This window comes from Rhinopithecus roxellana, chromosome 1, assembly GCF_007565055.1.
Source record: "Rhinopithecus roxellana isolate Shanxi Qingling chromosome 1, ASM756505v1, whole genome shotgun sequence".
NCBI classification, from domain to species: Eukaryota; Metazoa; Chordata; class Mammalia; order Primates; family Cercopithecidae; genus Rhinopithecus; species Rhinopithecus roxellana.
In genome coordinates, this window is record NC_044549.1 from 124,602,182 (window position 1) to 124,607,805 (window position 5,624).

Here is a 5,624-nt window from a genome sequence, read left to right on the forward strand (position 1 = left end):
GAACCCGGAAGGCGGAGGTTCCAAAAAAAAAAAAAATTAGCTGGATCTGGTGGCATGTACTTGTAATCCCAGCTACTTGGGACACTGAGACAGGAGGCAGAGGTTGCAGTGAACCAAGATCAAGCCATTGCACTCCAGCCTGAGCAACAAGAGCAAAATTCCGTCTCAAAAAAAAAAAAAAATTAATGTTTCCAGAGACATTTCTTTCTCTTAGGTACTCAGAGACAAGAATTGTTCTTTTCAATTTGGCAAGAAACCTTTGACTCCGAAAAATTAAAACTTTGTCCCAAGATTCACAGCCAATTGTACTGTTTTTAAAATTTATTCTTTTGGGCCAGGCGTGGTGGCTCACGCCTGTAATCCCAGAACTTTGGGAGGCCCAGGTGGGTGGATCACGAGTTCAAGAGTTTGAGACCAGCCTGGCCAACATGGTGAAACCCTGTCTCTACTAAGAATACAAAAATTAGCTGGGGGTAGTGGTGTATGCCTGTAATCCCAGCCACTCAGGAGGCTGAGGCAGGAGAATTGCTTGAGCCCGGGAGGCAGAGGTTGCAGTGAGCAGAGATCACGCCGCTGCACTCCAGCCTGGGCGACAGAGCAAGACTCTGTCTAAAAAAAAAAAAAAAAATTCATTCTTTCCTCAGCTGTTTTGAGTCTACTGATGAGCCCATTGAAGATAGCCTTTATCTCTATTTCCTTTGTGTTGTTGTTGTTTTTTATTTTTAATTTTTGACAGGGTCTCACTCTGTTGCCTAGGCTGGAGTGCAGTGGCACCATCTTGGCTCACTGCAACCTCTGCCTCCCGGGTTCAAACAATTCTCATGTCTCAGCTTCCTGAGTAGCTGAGATTACAGGCACGCACCACTGCACCTGGCTAATTTTTGTATTTTTATTTTTATTTATTTTATTTTATTTTGAGACAGAGTCTCGCTGTGTCGCCCAGGCTGGCATGCAGTGGCACAGTCTCAGCTCACTGCAACCTCCACCTCCCAGGTTCAAGCAATTCTCCTACCTCAGCCTCTCGAGTAGCTGAGATGACAGGCACGCACCACCATGACCAGCTAATTTTTGTATTTTTTAGTGGAGATGGGGTTTCACCATGTTGGCTAGGCTGGTCTTGAACTCCTGACCTCAAGTGATCTGCCTGCCTCGGCCTCCCAAAGTGCTGGTATTACAGGCATGAGCCACCATACCCAGCCATGTTTGAATTTTTGTGTGCATCTCATAATTTTTTATAAAGTGTTAGACATCTTTTTTTTTTTTTTTTTTTAAGACAGTGTCTCACTCTGTTGCCCAGGCAGGAGTGCAGTAGTATGCAATCTTGGCTCACTGCAACCTCTGCCTCCCAGGTTCAAGGAATCCTTCCACCTCAGCCTCAGCAGGGGAGATCACAGGCATGCACCACCATGCCCAGCTAATTTATTGTATTTTTGGTAGAGATAGGGTCTTGCCATGTTGCCCAGGCTGGTCTTAAACTCCTGAGCTCAGGCAATCCCCTCGCCTTGGCTAACCAAAGTGCTGGGATTACAGTCATGTGTCACCATGCCTGGCCAGATGCTGGACAGCTTATGTAGAACAGAAACTATTTAATTTCTAGTGACTTATTCTTCAGATATCAGATAATATACTTTTTTTTTTTTTTTTTTTTTTGAGATGGAGTCTTGCTCTGTCGCCCAGGCTGGAGTGCAGTGGCCAGATCTCAGCTCACTGCAATCTGCGCCTCCCGGGTTCATGCCATTCTCCTGCCTCAGCCTCCCGAGTAGCTGGGACCACAGGCGTCCGCCACCTCGCCCGGCTAATTTTTTGTATTTTTAGTAGAGACGGGGTTTCACCGTGTTAGCCAGGATGGTCTCGATCTCCTGACCTCGTGATCCGCCCGTCTCGGCCTCCCAAAGTGCTGGGATTACAGGCTTGAGCCACCGCGCCCGGCAGATATACTTTCATATTGGTACAAGGAGAGTCATTGCACTATTTTTTGGAAAACAATTATTTGTATTTGGAGACAAATAAAAAATAAGTCATTTGCCCAGGTGTGAGGCTCATGCCTGTAATCCCAGCACTTTGGGAGGCCAAGGCGGGAGGATCACTTGAGCCCAGGAGTTTGAGACCAGCCTGGCCAACATGGCAAAACTCTGCCTCTACAAAAAAATACAAAAAATTAGCTGGGCGTGGTGGCATGAGCCTGTAGTCCCAGCTACTGGGGAGGCTGACTGGATCACTTGAGCCCAGGAGGCAGAAGTTGCTGTGAGCCAAGATCACACTATTGCACTCCAGCTTGGGTGACAGAGCCAGACCCTGTTTCAAAAAAAAAAAGAGAGAAGAAGTCGTTCTATAAGTGGTCCTATGTGCCAGATCTTGTTAGTGTTTTACAGATGCAAACTCTGAATCCTCACAACCGCATTTTGAGGTGAGTCTATGTCATTTCCATTTTATTGATGAGAAAACCAAGGCACTAAGAATGTCAGTCAATTGCTCAAGATTTTACAACTAGTAAATTGTGGAGCCGGTACTCAAACTCAAGCAGTCTGATTTCAGAGCTTATGCGTGAATCTTAAGCATGATGCCTAGATCTCTGCTAATATAGAAGTAGTTAAAAAAAATTACAGTGCACTGAAAAAAAAATGAGGTGATTCTGCATGAATTTATGTGGGCCAATCTCCAAAACAGATTAAGTGAAAAAAGCAGACGTAGAACAGTGTGTATAGTTTACTGTGTGTATGTGTGAGTGACAAAGAAAGGAGAGAATCTCTGGAAGGGTGTAAAAGAAACTGATAAACTGTGTTCCTTCTGGAATAGGAATGGAAGTCAGAGTAGGTGAGGAGACTTTTTATAATATAACCTATGGGACCACTTGAAATTTTTTTTTTTTTTTTTTTTTTTTTTTTTTGAGACTGAGTTTTGCTCTTGTTGCCCAGGCTAGAGTTCAATGGCATGATCTCGGCTCACTGCAACCTCCGCCTCCCGGGTTCAGGCCACCCTCCTGCCTCAGACTCCTGAATAGCTGGGATTACAGGCACCTGCCACCACACCCTGCTAATTTTTCTATCTTTAGTAGAGATGGGGTTTCCTCATGTTGGTCAGGATGGTCTCAAACTCCCAACCTCCAGTGATTCACCTGCCTCGGCCTCCCAAAGTTCTGAGATTACAGGCGTGAGCCACCGCACCTGGCCCCATTTGAATTTTTTGCCATAGAAAAGTATTTTTAGGCCGGGTGCAGTGGCTCACGCCTGTAATCCCAGCATTTTGGGAGGTCGAGGCAGGCGGATCACTAGGTCAGGAGATTGAGACTATCCTGGCTAACACGGTGAAACCCCATCTCTGCTAAAAATACAAAAAAAAAAAATTGGCTGGACACAGGGCCGGGTGCCTGTAGTCCCAGTTACTCGGGAGGGTGAGACAGGAGAATGGCATGAACCTGGGAGGCGGAGCTTGCAGTGAGTGGAGATCACGTCACTGTACTCCAGCCAGGGCAACAGAGTGAGACTCCACCTCAGGAAAAAAAAAAAAAAAAGTATTTTTAATGCTTTTAGCTTTTTTTTTTTTTTTTTGAGACAGAGTTTTGCTTTTGTTGCCCAGGCTGGAGTGCAACGTCTCCCAGTACTTTGGGAGGCCAAGGTGAAAGGATTGCTTGAGCCCAGGAGTCTGAGACCAGCATGGACAACATAGTGTGACCCCATCTCTATTTTTAAAAAGCCCAAAGATAGGTGATCTGTTAAATAAATTGTCATATCCCTAAAATGAAACACTATGCAATCATTATAAACAACGATCTGTATTTAATGACATGGAATATTGTTCATTACATACTGTTAAGTGAAAAGACTGATTGCAAAACACCATGCATAGTATTTCTCAATTTTGGTTTTAAAATGTAGAAATAACTATGGGTATAAGTATGCATAGAAAACAGTCTGGAGCTAGGCGAGGTGGCTCATGCCTGTAATTGTAACACATTGGGAGGGCAAGGAAGGCAGTCAAGAGTTTGAGGCCAGCCTGGCCAACAAGGTGAAACCTCATCTCTGCTAAAAACACAAAAATGAGCCAGGCGTGGTGGCACACACCTATAATCCCAGCTACTCTGGAGGCTGAGGCAGGAGAATTGCTTGAACCTGGGAGGCGGAGTGAGCCTAGATTGCACCACTGCACTCCAGCCTGGACAACAGAGTGCAACTCCTTCAAAAAAAAAAAGAAAGGAAAAGAAAACGGTCTGGGAGGCCGGGCGCGGAGGCTCACACCTGTAATCCTGCACTTTGGGAGGCTGAGGTGGGCGGATCACCTGAGGTCAAGGGTTCAAGACAAACCTGGCCAACATGGTGAAACCCCCTCTCTACTAAAAATACAAAAATTAGCCGGGCATGGTGGCAGGCGCCTGTAATCCCAGCTACTCAGGAGGCTGAGGTAGGAGAATTGCTTGAACCTGGGAGGGGAGGTTGCAGTGAGCCAACATCATGCCATTGCACTCCAGCCTAGGGGGAAAAGAGCGAGACTTCATCTCAAAAAAATAAAGAAAAAGAAAAAAGAAAAAAGAAAACAGCCTGGGAGGATGATATCAGTTTAATAACAACAACTATCTTTGGATAACGATATGATGCATAACTTTTACTATTGTCTTAATGCCTTTCCATATTGCCTGAATTTTCCTTTATAAAAAGCCTATATTTCTGTTAAAATAAAAAAGAAGACATCATGTAGGATGTAGTTGGAAGGGGAAAAAAAAAAGAAGAAGAAAATGAGGCGGGAAAGGGCACAGGGTTTGAAATATGGCAGAAGACATAGACCAGCATCAAACTACCAACACCGTAGAGGAGCCCCTGGATCTTATCAGGCTCAGCTTAGATGAGCGAATTGATGTGAAGATGAGAAATGACTGAGAGCTTCGAGGCAGATCACATGCTTATGATCAACATTTAAATATGACCTTGGGAGATGTGGAAGACACTGTGACTACTATAGAAAGTGATGAAGAAACATATGAAGAGATATATAAATCAACACAACAGAATCTTCCAATGCTCTTTGTCCGGGGAGATGGCGTTGTCCTGGTTGCCCCTCCACTGAGAGTTGGCTGAAGCAAAGAATTTGTCCTGTATGGAAAGCAGGAGACTTTGCACAGTGGACGCTCTAAATGTAGAAGACATTCAAAAGAGAAACCTGCATACATGTTGATATTAAGAAATAATTACAGGGATTCTTCCACTCCTGAGACGAGTTGATTTGCAGATAACTCACAACTTCTTCTTTTTTTTTTTTTTTTTTTTGAGACGGAGTCTAGCTGTATCACCCAGGCTGGAGTGCAGTGGCGCGATCTCGGCTCACTGCAAGCTCCGCCTCCCGGGTTTAGGCCATTCTCCTGCCTCAGCCTCCCTAGTAGCTGGGACTACAGGCGCCCGCCGCCTCGCCCGCCTCATTTTTTGTATTTTTAGTAGAGACCAGGTTTCACCATGTTAGTGAGAATGGTCTCGATCTCCTGACCTCGTGATCGGCCCACCTCGGCCTCCCAAAGTGCTGGGATTACAGGCGTGAGCTACTGCACCCGGTCTAACTCACAACTTCTTAAGCTAAATGGTATTTTCATTTTTCTCAAGCTCTTCCAATAAACATGACCAAGATGCAGGACTCTTTTT

The 5,624-nt window shown here is 45.1% G+C and overlaps 1 pseudogene; it reads left to right on the forward strand.

The window, feature by feature from the left end:
* The first annotated feature begins 4,760 nt into the window (after positions 1 to 4,760).
* Positions 4,761 to 5,069, forward strand: LOC115897468 (annotated as a pseudogene).
* Positions 5,070 to 5,624: the final 555 nt, after the last annotated feature.